The following is an 18908-nucleotide window of genomic DNA, read 5'->3' as shown; positions in this document are numbered from 1 at the left end:
AGGTCAGCTAATCATTTGTGAGACAGAGAATTGGAATTTGAAGCATCTGTGCCCTGCCTTGTCGTAAACAAGGGGCTACAAAGGAGTGTCATCTAAGTCATATGGGAAAAGATGGTTCTTTGCTGTATCTAGGTAGTGTGAACATCATAAATGTTATTTTCAAAACTATAGCTGCCTTTCAATATATAAAATACAAACATATCTATAGACCTCTAATGAATAAAGACAGTGTAAAGTTATCACTTTCAAGGTAATATAGTGGGCCTACTTTCTTTTGCTAGTACTTTCCTTATTTCTAAGTTAACATATATTCAATTATAGGCCTAGACAAAAAAAATATTAATTTGTACTCCAATATTTCATTTACTACATGAAGTCTTTAAGATAATTTTCCATTCAGTTAATAATCCATATATAGCATGTACAAATAATTATAGTTATTTGTACATTTAATTTCAGTGCTCATTGTCGATCTTCTTGTACTGTTTGTCTGTTGTGATCTCTTCTCACCCGTACCCAATGCCAAGCATTCATTCACATCTACCCTAAGAGTCATGATGTCTTCTGCATTTTAGTAAATGATAGAAACACGGAGATCAATATGGCTACAGAATCTTAAGAACTTTATTGTTCTCAGAGTGTCCGTCAGTGGCATAGGACCAGTACAATTCTCATGCTCAATACCAAGGAGCATGATTTTAGACACACACACACACACACACACACACACACACACACACACGTTTACCTTATACTATACATACGTTGCTCAATCCTCCTCCATTTCAGTTTCCTCCCAGTAATTGTCACACCTCGTGCCTCACCAAACTATAACATACATCTCATGGCAGGTGTGGTGAACATGATCAGGAAGGACTAATGGAGAATACAAAATCCCAGTCAAAGATAGTTATTTGAAGCAAGGTGTTTTTTCAGAAGTCTCAGCCACTGATTTCAAGGGCCCTGATAGATATCAATCAAACAGTACTGAAAAGTCCCCTTCTGAATCGACACATCTTGATGATTTGAAACCATAGTTACTAAATGAGGCATACATAGGAGAACTCCAGAGTTCTTACAAACATTCAAAGGGCAGGGGGAATTCACATTGGTATTTAAGAGATTCATACTCAGAAATGCAGTGCCTTGATAATAACCTATCAAACATATTTATTGAACTCTTACTTTGAGCCTGTTGCTGAACTATCATAGAACAAGAGAAAACCATGAAAATATTAATTGGGAAAACCAGAAACAGGCCTAAACGCCGAAGCAGCTTGACTGCATGTCTCTGCTTTTTAAAGTAGGAGAGATAATTCAAATTAATTCATGTTCTGAATCTATTGTTTTTTAAGCTTGCTCTATCAAGGATGCCTGGCTGGCTCAGTTTACAGAGAATGCAACTCTTCATCTTGGGGTTGTAAGTTTGAGCCCCACATTGGGTGTAGCCATTACTTTAAAAAAATCCTTAATGCTAATCTATCATAACAGCTTTTCCGTGCTGATGCCTTATTTTGATTGACATTTGTTTGATTAGATTAGTTCTTTGAGTAATCTTACATAGGCCATGGTATTGCCAAAGTTCTTCCAAAACTGAGCATTTTTCTCCGAGGTGTTTACACGTGAAAGACGATTTGTCAGGTATGGATCTCTTAGATCCTAAACTTTCTCTCGCAAAAGTCCAGTGTTTTCTTCTGCTCTGTGTCAAGAAATAGAATTCTAAATCCAGTTTCTCTTTTTATTTATCTGATTACTTATTATTATTTTTGTAGCAAAAACACTTTTTCTTTATAGATTATTCTGGGTTTGTTTCTGTTGTTTGTTTGAACTCGTTGAAAGTCAAACATTTTTCCTCCTCAGGATATATCTAGAGAGGGAAATGCTTTTGTAATTTTTTCTCCCGTAAAACGCCAAACCCTTTCAAACTTTAAACTCATATTTTTCCTTCAGCTCCCTCATGGTGGCTATAAACTACATCACCTCTAGAAGTGGACCAGCTGGATCTACAGAATCTGCTTGTTACTAATTCTGTGGCAAGTTATTTAAAATTCTCTGCAAGCTTCCTCTCATCATTGTCAAATAGATGTAAGATTGTATGTTATTGACGTTTCCTGGGTATTAAATGAGATAATGGTAGATACAAATCATAAATGATTCATACATGGTAATAGTTATTATTTGTGATTATCAGCTTTGTTTCCATTACTCACAGGTTCTTACACTGAAAACATGTAATTCTTAGGATTTCTATCATCTTGTTAGAATGCCTATCACTTTTTATCATTCACCTGTTATTTTCTCCTTATTTTTAACTTTCTTGTTCATTGTGAGTGAAATTATTAAATGTGTTCTTCAATCATTTTATTTACCTCAAAATTTATTATCTCCAAAGACATTTTTAATGTTTATTTTGTGTTTCAGCCTTTCTTCTCTGTTTTTCTTCCTTTTTTTTTCCTCTCCTCCCAAATTCCAGCTCCCAAAAACATCTCTGCTTTTATTTCAAGAATTCTTTTTTAGAGTTCCCTAGTCATGTAGAGAGAGAATTTTTAAAAAAAAATATGAGCATCCTCAAAATCATCAAGGCATTGACTCCTTTTCTCTAGTTTCTCCTCATAGGTCCGAGTTCAGGGAATCAGTACAGTCCTGATGTCATTCCCAGTGCATAGTTACCACCATCCACATGGTAGCAACTTACTCCTCTCACATTTCAATAAGATGGTCAAGTTGATGTATAAAGTCCCTATTTGCAGGTCAAAATTTGGAAATTGTGTTCAGAGTCATTTGAAGTGTTTCACTGGCCTGCAGGTAGGTCTCATTTTCTCCTTAGACGAGTGATTGAGGGAGGGAGTCAGACGCAGTCTGAAGTTGTCAGTTCAACACTACAGTTCGTGAGTGCCAGAATCTCAGCATGCTAGGCTTCATCTCAGCACTTTTCATGGTATTTTCCCTACAATATGTAAGCATTTCAGGGAGCAAGGCAGCACTGCATATGCCTACTTCCTGCAGTGATGCACGCTAGCAGCCTCCCAGTGCCAGTGAGAAAAGAGCTGTTGACAAAGGTTGGAGACAGAACTTTTAGCACTGATGGGATACATGGGAACTTCTGTGCATTTGAGGGAAATTGCCTGTTTTTTTTTTTTTTTTCTGTCTTCTAAATTTTAGCTCCTAGTTCTCACAGTTTGGTAAAGTCAGATGTATCGTCATCGTCTTTTCCTACTTTCTTCTGTTCTTTGCAACTATTCTGGCTTGTTGCAATTGCAGTCGAATGTGGTATACTATTGGCATCAGAAGTTTTTTCCTGTTTTAGTTTTGGATGTCTGTTCTGCTTCTTAAGACTGTAGTTGCATGTGATATGTGGTTCAAGAATATACTTTTAATTTCATCTCTATCAACAATACCATTTGTTTAAATTCGGAATAAAATTTTACATATGTCCTTCATATGTCCTTTTTCTTTAATTACACTAAACCTTTTCCTTTCTGTGTGTTTAGGAGGAAACTTGGGAAGAAGCCTATCAAGCCCATATAATCTGTCAGCCTACTAATTTAAAAGTTTGTCTCTTTAAACATTCCAGACTTTTGCAACCTGTTATTCCACAACTAACTATTCCTAGAGAAATATTCCTATGGGAATATTCCTGCAATTAAATTTCCTAGGGGAAATGTTCAGACCATAATTACAGTGAATATTGCCAAATATCCCCAATATCTATTGTCTTCCTTTCACTTATTTATATTTTGAGACAGAGATAGAGAGCAAGGGGGGAGGGGCAGAGAGAGAAGAGACAGAATGCAGGACTCGAACTCACAAACAGTGAAATCATGACCAGAGCTGAAATCAATAATCCTACTGAGCCACCCAGGTGTCCCTCTTTTTTTTTTTTTTTTTTTTAAGTAATGCAATATTTCCTCCCTAGTCCCTGAATGGGAGCCAATTCTGGAGGCTGCTGGCTTTAACTCCACAGACACATCTAACATCTTGAGCAATGGCAGAGGAGGAAAATAGAAGGGCTCTCAGTCCCTGAATGACTTCAAATATCCAAACCCCTTGGCCATTGTAGCCTACTCATCCACAGATTCTTTTAGGAGAGAAAAATAAACTCCAATCTCTTTGGAGTTTTAAAGCTTTTAAAGCTCAACATGTTGGTGCCATTTTTATTGTAGCAGCTTTTCCTGTACCTTAACTAACACAAAATACATTTACATAGTGTGCTGTTAATTGAAGCAGCAGGCCAGAGTGAATGACTGCTAAACTTTTACATAATGCTTTTGATGAGGGAACATAAGGCAGGCGACTGACCCCCCCTGCAAATGACCCTCCCTCCACCAAGTGGAGGATAAGTGTGATCTTCCTCAGGCACTCCTAACTGCCCTAAAGCTAAGAGAAGAAAAAAACAAAACAAAACAAAACAAAACAAAACAAAACAATGGCTAACTGATAGAGATCATAGTCATGCAGAGCACAAGTCTTCATCAGTTTACAAATGTCTTAGTAAATTACAAGAAAAAGACAATCTTATCAACAGCCTATTTATTCTCCAGAAAACTATACAATCAGTTTCCTGAAGCCCCAACATCACTCTCCCCTCCATAGTGATGTGGGGAACAAGAACTAAATGGCAGGGAAAATTAAATTTCTTTATAATCTGCAGACCATTGACAAATACTTGAGGCAAATACAGAGTAGAACATTTCTCCAGGAACCCCCTACTGTCCTAATGTTAATGCCTTACTAGAGGAAAAACAATCTTGGTTTGACAATAGCAAAGACTCAGGTAGGCCTCCTCTTTAGCATATCATAGTCCTTCTGGAGGCCTCCCTTTTGCCTTTACCCCTGCAACTCTATAATATATAACCAGTCTAACCAGTCACTCTTCAGAACCCCAGTGCAGACCTTTCTCCCCATAGGTCCTGTCCCCATGCTTCAATAAAATCACATTTTTGCACCAAAGACATCTCAAGAATTCTTATGTGGCCATCGGTTCTGTACCCCACCACTCCAGGACCCCATCACTTTCATAAGAGCAGGCTTATGATTTCTAAAATTTCTTTGCAAGAAACCTCTAATAATTTCCTCAAGTTTATGTTCCTTTCAAGGCTTTCTTAAGTAGGATAGCAAAAAATGAATGTGTTTCTGGTTCTTTGTTATTTCTAATGAAAGAATGGAAGCCCATCAGCTCTTCTTATTTCTTGCCAATGAGATGGTTGATGGGAAACCACTAAGTGAAATCCACACACAGCCAGAAGTTCTCACAACAGCATGATGTTATGTGTCAGGAAAAGTGTAAAGGGATAAGAAAAACAAGAAAGGACCACTAGCCTTTTGTCAATGGCATCTTCTGTTCTCTCACAGACCTACCATACTCAGGGGGAATTTTAAAAGTTGAAATTTTACCTTTTGTAATAGTATAAGCATCTCTTTTTAAGACTGGCCTGACATCCTATAACTTCTTTTTTTCCCCTTCCAGTGAAGATGTGAAGTCAATGGAAGCTTCATAGCCTTGCATTGGATATCTTTTGAGCATAGACTACATCAGGTTCCTACAGAGTTTCACAAAGGAGAAATTTTGGCAATGAGAAAAGCCTCTGGTATGTTAGAAATGGAAAGCAACGTATATGCTTCAGAAATAGCAAAAGGCTTGCCTGCCAAGCCAACCCTGTGGTGTACATATGTCTGCCTGATTTCCTTGAACCTCAAAGTGGCGAGGAAACCAGTGGAATCCTTTCTGGCTTAGAGCTGTGTCCCCTGAATCTGTGCTAAAAGAAAAACCTATGACCTTCTTCTTTCAGAGAAAAATGTATGCTTCACCGACTCTCATTTTAATACAAATGTTCATGTCCTTGCATATAAAAGCAATACTTTGAAGGTTTTAAGAAACAAACAAGGCATTGCAGCAAAATAAGTATGAATGGTTATTTGGAGTCATAAACATGAATAGTATGCTGAAACACAATTTTTACACATAATAAGCACTATGTGGCAAGTACTGTGCTAAACATTTGACATGTTGTTATTAATCTTAAGGATTCTAGGATATAAGATGTTATCTCCATTTTACAAATGAAAAACAATTTGAAGTTAACAGTGTCAAGGCAATGTAGCTAGTATGGGGTGGATATGAGCTGCTAATTCAGGTCTAATTCCTAAATCTGTGTTATCTCCCTATATTTTGTTGTCTAGACATTAGCTACTACACAAAGCAATACAAATTATTTGGCATTTGTGATTCCTAAGAAATGCATATTTTGATGATTCGAATGACCAAAATGTATTTCTCAAATATATTTGGTCTTCCCCCAGCTTCTAAAACACTTTAAATTTCCTAAGTGAGAGAGTGATAAGGTGCCTTTTCTTATGGAAATGAGTGGCTTTTGGATCCCATGCCCAGACCTCTCAGGAGGAGAGAGGTGCTGCAGGTTGATTTGATCAGTCATACCTATAAAGGGGACAGATCCAACATGGTGGAGAAGTAGGGGGACCTGATGTTCCCTCATCCCTCAAACACAGCAGTGTTGAGCCACGGGACTTTGAATTCCAAGAGTCCAGGCTGCAGAGTAACAGAGATGTCTCCATGGGCACATGGGACAACCTGGCAGGCCATAGGTGTGTGATTGTGAACTAGGAGAGAGAAAACAGGCAGTGAAGGTGTGGAGGGGAGGGATCCCCTTCTGTGGAGAGACAAAGGGAAGCGAAAGAGAGGCTGTGGAAGTGTAGGACTGTATTTAAAGAAGAGAAAAACCACAGATCCGGGATCAGAAAAAAAGCAGAAACAGATACAATTTCTAACTGTGGGGCTTTCTCCAAACTTGGGCTGGCTGCCCTGTTCACACACCAGGGGAGGAGGGGAGCCAGCTCTGGCCCAGTAACTAGTTCAGAGGCACAGTGCACAGTGGGAGAAAGCAATCCTCTCCCTGGAGTGCTGTGGGGAGGAAGGTATATAGTCCTTCAAAGGACAAGGGACCCTGTCTGCACCCACCAGAGGCCACTTATCAGTGGGGAGGAATGGCACTTCCCTGGAACTGGGGCATGCAGAGTGGGACCCTTTAAAACATCCAGGTTTGAATCCCAGCTGAGCATCAGTGCAGTGTGGGAGTAGGTGGAGAGGGACAAACTACCTTGTTTGCGCCCATGGGACACTGTGAAGAAGCCATTCATCGGTGGGGTGGAGTGGCACGTCCCAGGAACCAGGGCAGGTGGAGTTTGAATCTGGTTTGAATCCCAGACCAGCCCCAGGGAGGTGTGGGAGACTGTGGAGTGCATGAAACAGACAAACAAACAAAACTAGCTGGCTCATGCCTGCTCAGCACTGTGAGGACAGCCTGAATAGAGTGGTTTGGGGTACCTGGTCCAGGGAGGAGAGACTGGGGTGTCCGCCATTTTTCTGCCCATCACCAACAAGGTGGGTGGAGCTTCAGGGTAGGACATCTCCATGCGGAGGCAGGAAACCAACCATGCTCCTCTGCCTCTGGTAACTGCCTATCTACTGGAGCAGAATTGACGCTGAGGAACCAGACAGCCTCTCTTCCAGAGCAGCACTCCCATCAATTCCAAGGCACCCAGTGTTTTTGCATTTTCAGAATTAATTCTTGGACAATTCTTATTAAATATATATGTATATATTTGTATATATGTATATACATATACGCATATATGTATATATATTCCACCATCCCCCCTTCCTTTTCTCCTTCTTATTTCTTCCCTTGTCTAGTCTGGTTATTCTGGTTGTTGGTTTGTTTAAGCAGACATATTTAATCCATTCTCTTTGCACTTGTTCTATATCTCATTCTTTATTTTCCTCTCTCTCTCTGGACTAAGCTGTATAGTTCCTTTGCCTGGTCAACTTTCTTTGCTTTGCTTTGCTTTGCTTTCCCCCCACCCCTGTGATTTCTCTCTTTGTATGGGTTGAGACCTCTTCCACCACTACCACCACCGCCCCCTTTTTAAAAAAAAATTTTTCCAGGGTTACTTCAATGAACAAACCCAAACACACCTGGTGGAGGGTCCAAAACATCATCATGAGTACAGAGATAAAACAACCAGAGTCACAATAACAGAGAGCATGTAACACACTCCATAAAACACCTCCTAAAGTGCCAGGCCCTGAACAGTATATGACCCTTCTTTAATATAACAGTGCTAGCAGGTGCAGGACACATAGCAAGGTTTTAAAACATAACATAAGGGACAGAAAAATAGCCAAAATGATGAAACAAAAGAATTCTCTTCAAAAGAAATTCCAGGAAGAAATACAGCTAAAGAATTGATCAAAACAGAAATAGACAAATATATCTGATCAAGAATTTAGAATAACAGTCATAAGATGAATCGTTGGGCTTTAAAAAAATAATAGAAGACAGTGAAGAATCTACTGCTGAAGAGATCAAGGAACTAAAAGATAGTCATGATGAAGTAAAAATGTTATAAATGAGGTGCAAAATAAACTAGAGGTGGTGACAGCAAGGATCGAAGAGGCAGAAGGGAGAATAAGTGAAATACAAGATAAAATTATGGAAAAAGATGAAGCTGAGAAAAATAGAGATAAAAAAAATTCTAGACCATGAGGAGAGAATTAGAGAGCTAAGTGATTCAATGAATTGTGATAATATCCATATCATAGGAGTTCCAGAGGAAGAAGAAAAGAGAGAAAGGGGCGGAAGGTATACTTGAACAAATAGCTGAGAACTTCCCTGATCTGGAGAAGGAAACAGACATTGAAATCCAGAAGGCACAAGAGAACTCCCTTCAGACATAATGGGAATCATTCTGCACAACATAACATGGTGAAACTGGCAAAATACAAAGATAAAGAGAGAATTCTGAAAGCAGTGAGGGACAAATGAGCCTTAACCTACAATGGTAGACACATAAGGGTAGTAGCAGACCTATCCACTGAAACTTGGCAGGCCAGAAGGGGGTGGCAGGAAATATTCAATATGTTGAACAGGAAAAAAAAAATATGCTGCCAAGAATCTTTTTCCAACAAGGTTGTCATTCAGAATAAAAAAGGAGAGATAAAGGTTTTCCCAGACAAACAAACACTGAGGGAGTTCATAACACTAGGAGATCCTAAGGGGGACTCTGTGAAGTGGCATGCTGCAAAGACTAGCAAGGACCAGAGACATCACCACAAGCATGAATCCTGTAGATAACAAGACACTAAATCTATATCTTTCAATGATAACGCTGAATTTAAACAGACTAAATGGTGAAATCAAAAGACATAGGGTATAAGAATGAATAAAAAAACAAGACCCATCTATTTGCTGCCTACAGGAGACCCATTTTAGACCTGAGGACATCTTCAGATCGAAAGTGAGGAGATGGAGAACTATCTGTCATGCTACTGGAAGTCAAAAGAAAGCTGAAGTAGCCATATATAGATCAGACAAACTAGATTTTAAACTAAAGGCTGTATCAAGAGATGAAACAGGGCATTACATCATAATTATGGGGTCTACCATCAAGAAGAGCTAACAATTATAAATGTTTATGTACCCAATTTGGAGACACCCCAATATATAAAAACAGTTATTCACAAACATAAGCAATCTTATTGATAAAAATGCAGTAATTTCAGGGGACTTTAATACTTCACTTACAACAATGGAAAGATCATCTAGACAGAAAATCAATAAAGAAACAATGGTCCTGAATGTACACTGGACCAGATGGACTTGAGGGATATATTCAGAACTTTTCACCCAAAAGCAGCAGAATACACATTCTCCTCGAGTGCACATGTAATGTTCTCCAAGATGGATCATATACTGGGTCACAAAACAGCCATCAATAAATATAAAAGAAATAAGATCATAACTTGCACAATTTCAGATCACAATGCTATGAAACTTGAAATTAACCACAGGAAAAAGTTTGGAAAAGTTAAAGAACATCCTACTAAAGAATGAATGGGTCAAACAGGCAATTAAAGAAGAAATTAAAAAAGTATATATATGGAAACAAATGAAAATGAAAGCTCAACAGTCCAAACCCTTTGGGATGCAGCAAAGGCAGTCCTAAGGGGAAAATACATTGTAATCCAGGTCTATCTGAAGAAACAAGAAAATTCCCAAATTCAAAATCTAACAGCACACCTAAAGGAACTAGAAGCAGAACAGCAAAGAAACCCCAAAGCCAGCAGAAAAAGAGAAATAATGAAGATTAGGGAAGAAATAAACAATATAAGATAAAAAAAACAGTAGAACATATTAATGAAACTAAAAGCTGTTTTTTGAAAAAAATAAACAAAAATGATAAACCCCTAGCCAGACTTCTCAAAAAGAAAAGAGAGAGGACTCAAATAGATAAAATGATTAATGAAATTGGATTCATCACAACCAACTCTTCAGAAATACAAATAATTATTAGAGAATACTATGACAAATTATATGCCAACAAACTGGACAACCTAGAAGAAATAGACAAATTGCTAGACACCCATACACTACCAAAACTCAAATGGGAAGAAATAGAAAATTTGAACAGATCAGTAACTAGTGAAGACATTGAATCAGTTGTCAAAAATCTCCCAACATTTAGTCTTGGGCCCAATGATTTCCCTGGGGAATTCTGCCAGACATTTAAAGTAGAGTTAATAACTACCTTTCTCAACCTGTCCCAAAAAATAGAAATGGATGGAAAGCTTCCAGACTCATTCTATGAGGACAGCGTTACCTTGATTCCCAAACCAGACAGAAACCCCACAAAAAAGGAGAATTACAGGCCAATATCTCTGATGAATATGGACTAAAAAATTATCAACAAGATACTAGCAAATCGAATTCAACATCATACAAAAAGAATTATTCACCATGATCAAGTGGGATTCATTCCTGGCTGCAGGGCTGGTTCAATATTCGCAAATCAATCAATGTGATACATCACATTAATAAAAGAAAGGATAAGAACCATATGATTCTGTCAATAGATGTAGAAAAAGCATGTGACAAAATACAGCATCCTTTCTTAATAAAAACCCTCAATCATGCCTATAAAATGAAGCCTCTGTAAAAACCCAGAAGAATGGGGTTCAGAGAGCTCCGGGGTTAGTGAACACTTGGAGAAGTAAAGAGAATCAACCTGCCTGGAGAAGAAGAGGAAACTCTCTGCCATTTTCCCATGTCTTGCCCTATACATTTCTCCCATTTTGACTATTTCTGAGTTATATCTGATTTTGGAGAGCTTCTAGATGGTGAACCAGAATGCTTCCATGTTCTACCGTGCAGGGCCCCAGGCTCCAAAGGACAGAAGCTCCTTTTGTTAGGAACTCACCCTATTTATCTCTTCATCTGTATTTATCTCTCCATTTGTATTCTTTAATATCCATTGTAATAAACCAATAATCTAGTGAGCAAATGGATTTCCTGAGTTCCCTAAACTGCTCTAGCAAATTAATCAAATCCGAGGAAGAGATCATGGGAACCTCTGATTTATATCCAAGCAGTCAGAAGTGCTGGGCTTGTGATTGGGAATAGAATTAGAGAACAGTCTTGTGGGGCTGAGCCCTTGAACTGTGGAATCTGCTGCTATCTCAGGGTAAATAAATGTATGGGACACCCAGTAGGTGTCTGAACATTGTTTGGTATAGGGAAACCCATACCTGCACGCACATTGTAATTGGTACTAAAAACACTTTTAGTATCTAAGTACTAAGTGCCAATGGCACTAAAGAGGATAAAGGACTTTAAAAGAATCTGATCAAGAACAATATATACAACTCTAGACATTATTTTCTGACTCCTTAAGGTTAAGTTTTGAACTAAAGCCAACAAAAAATCACACCAACCTCAAAAGTTTACAAGGCAATAAACCATTTACGATATGTGGCAGTAAGAACTATCCTTGGTAATTTTTTTAGCCTTGGTAACATCATTTTATACTCTATATTTTGCTTCTTTCTTAAAATCCCCAGAATACTAAAAGTCAAAAGATACTATAAGAAAAAAAATTATCGCAAAATAGACCATTATGACATACAACAGAAAAAAGAAACAAATCTAAAATAACACCTTTTGGAAACATTTGTTTTGGCTTTTTAAGAGAATGAGGAGTTCCCTAAGCCTAGGAGCACAATGCTGACTGAACCAAAAACAATAACAGCAACAAAAGAATGAGGACTGTTTGTTTTTGTAAGGCAATTGTAAGGACAAAACCTTGGAAGCATCTTGCATCACTTTTTGTTATTCCTGGTTTTCCTTGCAACAGAGTGAATGCAGTTAACAATTGCCAAGCCAGAAGGAGTGGGTTTTTGAGACAAAGCCCAGCTCTCAGCAAATTGATTTTGGTTTCAACTAATTGCCTGGCATTGGAGGCATGTGAAGGTAAATTAAATCTTTTGAGCTCTGGGGGCGCCTGGGTGGCGCAGTCGGTTAAGCGTCCGACTTCAGCCAGGTCACGATCTCGCGGTCCGGGAGTTCGAGCCCCGCGTCAGGCTCTGGGCTGATGGCTCAGAGCCTGGAGCCTGTTTCCGATTCTGTGTCTCCCTCTCTCTCTGCCCCTCCCCCGTTCATGCTCTGTCTCTCTCTGTCCCAAAAATAAAAAAAAAAAAAAAAAACGTTGAAAAAAAAAATCTTTTGAGCTCTGGATATGGGATCTAATTCTATACATAGAAATGATCTACTATTTCCATTAATCTTTCTAAATATAATGGTTTACCCATTCAGAATATATTTTTACTATTTTGCGATCCCTTCCAATTGTTTTGAAACCTTCCTTGTACCTCCCAACCAATATCCAATTACTTCATTTTGCTGTCTGCTCACTTAGGGGTTTTTTTGTCTTTTTTTTTTTTTTTCTTCCTTGTCCAATGACTAATTTGAAGTAGGCTTCTGGAAAGCTGATGACACTTGTATTAACATTCCCTTATACTCTCTCTCTCTCCTATGAACAAATACCCCTCTAAGTCGTAGGTTATGCCAAACCTTGCTCTTTGCAAGTGTCATTATATTAGTTTATTAAATGTCACTGTGGTTATAGATTTGGCTAGAGAAACAGGTATTTATGAAAAGAATATAAGGTATGGAGTCAGGATCCCTGGACCTCGAAATGCTAACATTTGTTATTTGACTTTTGATTAACTCATGTAACTTTTCATGATTTTACTTGTTTTCAATGCCTTTTCCCCCCCTCATTCTTTAATTTTTCGCTCTTAATATTCTACCATAATTTAAACATTTTTCCTTTCCATATTCCATTCTAGGTCTTCTTTTAACACTTTATTTTCCTCCTGCCATGACTGAATGTTTGTGTCTCCCCCAAATTAATATGTTGAAACCTAATCACCCATGTGGTGGTGTTTGGAGGTGGGGCCTTTGGGAGGTGATTGAGTCATGAGGGCAGCAGGGTGCTTATCAATGGGATTTTTGCCCTTGTAAAAGAGACCTTGGAGCACTGCCTCATCCTTTCTCCCATATGAGGACATATCATGAAAGGTTCATGATACTGAACCTTCACTGGACACTAAATCCTTTGGTGTCTTGTTCTTAGAACCCCAGCTTCCAGAAATGTAAGATATAAATATCTGTTGTTAATAAACTACCCAGTGTATAACAGTTTTGTTATTGCAGTCTGGATAGACTAAGTTACCTTCCTCAGAAACGTCATCCATAGCAATGCCTTAAATCAGCATATCTATGTTCTGTAAATGTACATGAAAGCCTACATTTTACTCTCAAGAATAAGGCTTCTGTGAGACTCTTATTTTCAATTGCTAAATTACAACTTGATGTCCTAAAATCTTATTACATTTAACACATATGGGAATAAACTTTTCTTCCTTTTCTCACACCCGAGATTCTTCTTTTGTAATCTCTATATTAATAGTTTCTTCTTATAATGCAGATGGGCAAAAGAGAAATTTTGGTATTTTCCTTTCTTATAGCTTTCATTTTCACTCATTTATTTACTAATCCATCCATCCACCTATCCATCCATCCATCCATCCATCCACCCATCATCCATTAGTTCATTAACTTACCAATTAAAAAACAAGTATTGATTTGCCAGCTATTATTTTAGCTCTGAGGGATATAGCAGCAAAAATTTAAAAAAAAAGTGGTTCTGGGTTCTGTCTTAATAGCACTTTCTCTTTTGTTGTTTTTTAAGATGATTTAAGGCAGAATTCTTTTAATTTTTTTTAAATGTTTTATTTATTTTTGAGACAGAGACAGAGCATGAGCAGGAGAGGGGCAGAGACAGGAGGAGACACACAATCCAAAGCAGGCTCCAGGCTTTGAGCTGTCATCACAGAGCCCAATACGGGGCTCCAACTCACAAACCGCGAGTTCATGACCTGAGTTGAAGTCAGAAGCTTAACTGACTGAGCCACCCAAGGGCCCCTCTTTGTTTTAATACTTTGATTATATCATCTTATTCTCTCCTGTTTTATAAGGTCTCTGTTGAGAAATCCATTGATAGGCTTACAGAGATTCTTTTTTAGGAAAGAGATGTGTTTTTATGGTTTGTTTTTGTTTCTCTTGCAGCTATTAAAGTTCATCATCTTTTGTTTTAGAGAGTTTCATTCTTATGTTTTTTTTTAATGTTTATTTATTTTTGAGAGACAAAGACAGACAGAGTGCGAACAGGGGAGGGGCAGAGAGAGAGGGAGACACAGAATCAGAAGCAGGCTTCAGGCTCTGAGCTGTCAGCGCAAGTGCTGATGTGGGGTTTGAACTTACCCTTCAGGAATGTGAGATTCTGACCTGAGATGAAGTCGGAAGCTCAACTGACTAAGCCACCCAGGTGCCCCTTATTCATGAACTTTCCACATCTCTCTCCAGGTTTAGAAAGTTCTCAGCCATTATTTCTATAAGTAGACTTTTATACCTCTTTCTGTTTGCTTCTCCTTCTGGGACTCCGAAGATGCATACATTATTTCTTTTGATGACATCTCATTAATATATAGGCTTTCTTCATTCCTTTTCATTATTTTTTCCTTTGCTCCATTGATTGGATAATTTCAGTTGATCTGTCTTCAAGCTCACTGATTCTCTCTTCTGCATGTTCAAGTCTTCTGTTGAAGGTCTCTATTAATTTTTTTGTTTAACATATTGTATTCTCAGCTCCAAAATTTGTTTGGTTCTTTATATTTTCTCTCTTTGTTGAATTTCTTAATTTGTTCTTTTGTTGATTATTTATATGTGTTCTCTTATAACTCTTTAAGCATTGTAGAGCAATTATTTTGAGTTCTTCATCAGGCAATTTTCGGTTCTTCATTTATTTGGGGCCGTTTCCTGGAGATTTACTGTGTGTGTGTGTGTGTGTGTGTGTGTGTGTGTGTGTGTTTTGGTTGAGACATGTTTCCTGATTCTTTCTGACCCCTGTAGCTGTGCACAGATATCTGTGCATTTGAAGAAGCAGTCACCTCTTCCTGAGTTTATACACTGACTTTGGTAAGGGAGGCCTTTTACCTATGGGTGGAGACATGCTGGATCATGCTATGACACTAATCTAGTGGTGTAGGGCACCGTGTGCAAGGGTGTGTGGTAACACTGGGTCCAAGGGGTCATAATGTCTCTTTAGCTCAACCGACTCTAGTCCATAGCATCAACAACTCTATAGTCCTTGAGTATACACTGTGGGGGCCCAGAGTGGTTGCAAGGGCAGCTGGGATCCTATGTGGTACATCCAAGTCTGTAAATAAAGCATTGGGACAAGGCAGCAGTGGTAGCTGGATCTGGTGGTGTCTATACAGTCAGCTGTAGGGGCCAACTGCAGGTGCCATGTAGTGGAAGGGGCTAGTTTTAGACATATTCATAGTGATAGGGGCTAGGGCAGATAGCAATGACCAGGGTCAACTATGGGCTCATTGGCAGTTGCAGGGAGCCTGACTGTCAGTGTGTTCTCCTTTGGCTGCCTACTCTTTCTCTGGGCATGCATACTACAATGGAAGCTGATGACAGGGATTGGATGGGAGTGTGCAGGTGCATAGATGGAGGGTCTAGCTCCAAAAAGAGGCATGGTGGTGGGGGTCAACCTGACAGCCTAGGCTGGTATGCTGTACTCACAGCTGTAGATGACTGAAATGACAACAAAACGGGCTCTCCAGCTCAGTAGGAGGGGGCAGGGGCTGTTCAGGCAGGGAGTCAAGTGTCTGGAATCTCACATTTGCACAGCCATAACAACAACAACAAAAAACTCAGTCATCATATCTTTTCTCATCTCAAAAAACTTCTAGTACCTTTCAAACATACTTGTAGAAAATTGAATTTATTAAGAATCTATCAAAACAATGGAAGTGAGATGAATTAGTGGCATGGACCATGATGTTAAGAGTGGAGATAGCAAAACAAGGCTGAATTGTGCATTTACTGTGAACAGCATTTGCTGATGATCTAGATGTAGATTTGAGAAAAAGATAGTAGTCCAATGCTTGATCACCAAATTGGAACAACCTGGAAAATAAAGCTCTCAATTACTGAAATTGGGGTAACTATAAGAACAGATTGTGGAGGCTTTCAAATAAAAAAAAATTCAGTTGAACATGTTAAATTTGAAGTGCTTATTAGAAATTAAAATGGAACTAAGTTTGTGGAGTTCAAGTGTTGGGGCCATGGTAGAGATATGGATTTGAATTTGGGAGAAATCCAGATCTAAATGATTTTTAAACCCTGAGACTTGAGAGTGCATCTGGATAGTAAGCGTACATAAAGAAGAGAAGAGACCACGAGGCCTGAGGCATTCAGTGTTCAGTGCTTGGAGAAATGAAGGAAAGAGTACGGATAGCCAAGATTGTCACTCTACTCGAACAAACTCCTAAGCATTCCTCTGAGAATATTATAATGTGTCCTCTCCAACCCCAGCTATCCTTATCTAATCCATTCACATCTGTAATCAGAACGATCTTCCTAAAGGTAGCTATAGTGAGTAATGTTCCATTTTCATTTAAAACCATTTGTTAGTTGTTTCACTAAAGCTCAAAGATCCTAGACTTCTTGACCTTCAAATCCCTGTGGGATGTGCCAGTGTCATCCGCACATACTCTTCCCCTTCCTACATGTACTACCTGCACTAGAGTAAACCCAGCATGTTCCCTCCAGTCTCCGTGTATTTGGTCTTACCCCTCTGCCTGGAAATTCACCCCACTTCGTCCCTTTATCAATTTAACTCCTATTCAGTACCATTTCTCTAGTTAAATGCGATATGCCCTGAGATTTGACCAGATCCCTTTCTTTCAGCCCTCATAGCTTCCTAGCCATTGCCTCAAAAGAAATTGAAAATTCTAGTTGTACTATTCCATATGTGTTGATTAGTAAATATCTGTCATGCTCATAAACTTCAGCAAGATAGGCTCCCTGTTTCTTTGACTCAATTTTTTGTCCAAGGCTTTGTACAGTGTCTGACACATGGAAATCGCTATTTATTAAATGAACTTTTGTACACAATATCTTGATCTCTAAAATGGGTGTTGGGCACCTGGGTGGCTCAGTCAGTTAAGTGTCCGACTCGATTTCTGCTCAGGTCCTGATCTCACGGTTTGTGGGTTCCAGTCCCACATCATGCTCAGTGCTAACAGCATAAAGCTTGCTTAAGATTATCTCTCCCTCTCTGTCTCTGACCCTCCCCCACTCACACATGCCTGTGCTGTCTCTTAAAATAAACTTTAAAAAAGTTAAAAAATAAAAAATAAATAAAATGGGTTTTCAGAGATGAGGATTAAATAATATGGAATGTGCAGACATCTTCTATAAGGAAAAAAACAAATATAAGTTATACTACAACTCATTTAATAATCCCTAGCTTACAATTCTACCCCTATCTGTAGAGCTTTCTGATATGTTAACATGGCGTATGAGAGAAACCTTAGGGAAATCATTCTTCATGTTCCACTTCATTGGCTACTAACTAATTCACTTACTCATAAAACTGAGGCTGGTGGACAGACAGTGTTAGCAAGTCAAGGTTGCCAGGCACAGGGGTCCCTGGGCTCATTTGCAGGGTCCCAGGAGCCTCCTTTTGTGTGCAGAGTTCATGATTTTAATCAAAAGATGACCCCTCTATTTTCTAACACATTATCCTGAACTATCTTCTACTGTGTCCATTTTTAAGACTCTTTTGCCTTTTCCTCATTCTGCATCTGCATGAGTTGCAAGCATTTCCTGCCTCTAGCAAGAGAAGACTGCTTCCTGAACCATTACCACATGTGGCAACATTTTCTCCTAGGGTGGTTAAGCCTTTTATCATTTCAGCTTGAGACAGAGGTAACTTAGAGCACAGGGTCTCTGGGTATCGGAAACATGATGGATGTTTTATTTGTCTTGATTGTACTTGGCCTCTATTTCAGGCATGCACCTAGTAGCCTTCCTTGTTGAAAATTGAGTCGAGTCACTAACACTCAACAGCAGTAGCTCAGATACAAACTGATCGCTGGCTTTTATTCCCTGCTTTTCCTCTCACTTAATTTCTATGTGACGAGTTCTTACATTTTCATTGAATGTGTTTCCTTCAATTCTTAAATATTTCCTGAAGACCCTCCATATCAATTTAAATCAGAATATGTTCTCTACCTTACAGTGATGCTATGTTTCTTTATCCTCATTTATATTGTTTAATTAAAATGCTGAATCATACTTATTTGCTTTGCAAACATCATCTCCAATTTTCCAATTGCTGCCATGTGAAATAAGAATCATTATCCTCATTTTACCTTTTGAGAAACTACATATCCAAGCAAACTTTATATCCATTTTTACATACGTCCAAAAGTTTCTTAAGAACATTAGAATCTGGAAATAAAGAGGTATAAAAAGATATATCCATTTTGATAACTGTTATATATATATTAAATAAATTATTCAACGCTTAATTTGCTAAGTCTAAATCAGGACAGGAATTTTAGAAGTATCTTGTGGTGTTTAAAATCCATAGGAAAGATGTAGGCTCATGTGTTTCGACGAGGTGCAAACTGC

This window comes from Lynx rufus, unplaced genomic scaffold, assembly GCF_022079265.1.
Source record: "Lynx rufus isolate CCGP_SWC_20201006 ecotype Redwood Valley unplaced genomic scaffold, mLynRuf1.p SCAF_10, whole genome shotgun sequence".
Taxonomy (NCBI): Eukaryota; Metazoa; Chordata; class Mammalia; order Carnivora; family Felidae; genus Lynx; species Lynx rufus.
Note: the sequence above shows the minus strand (reverse complement) of the source record.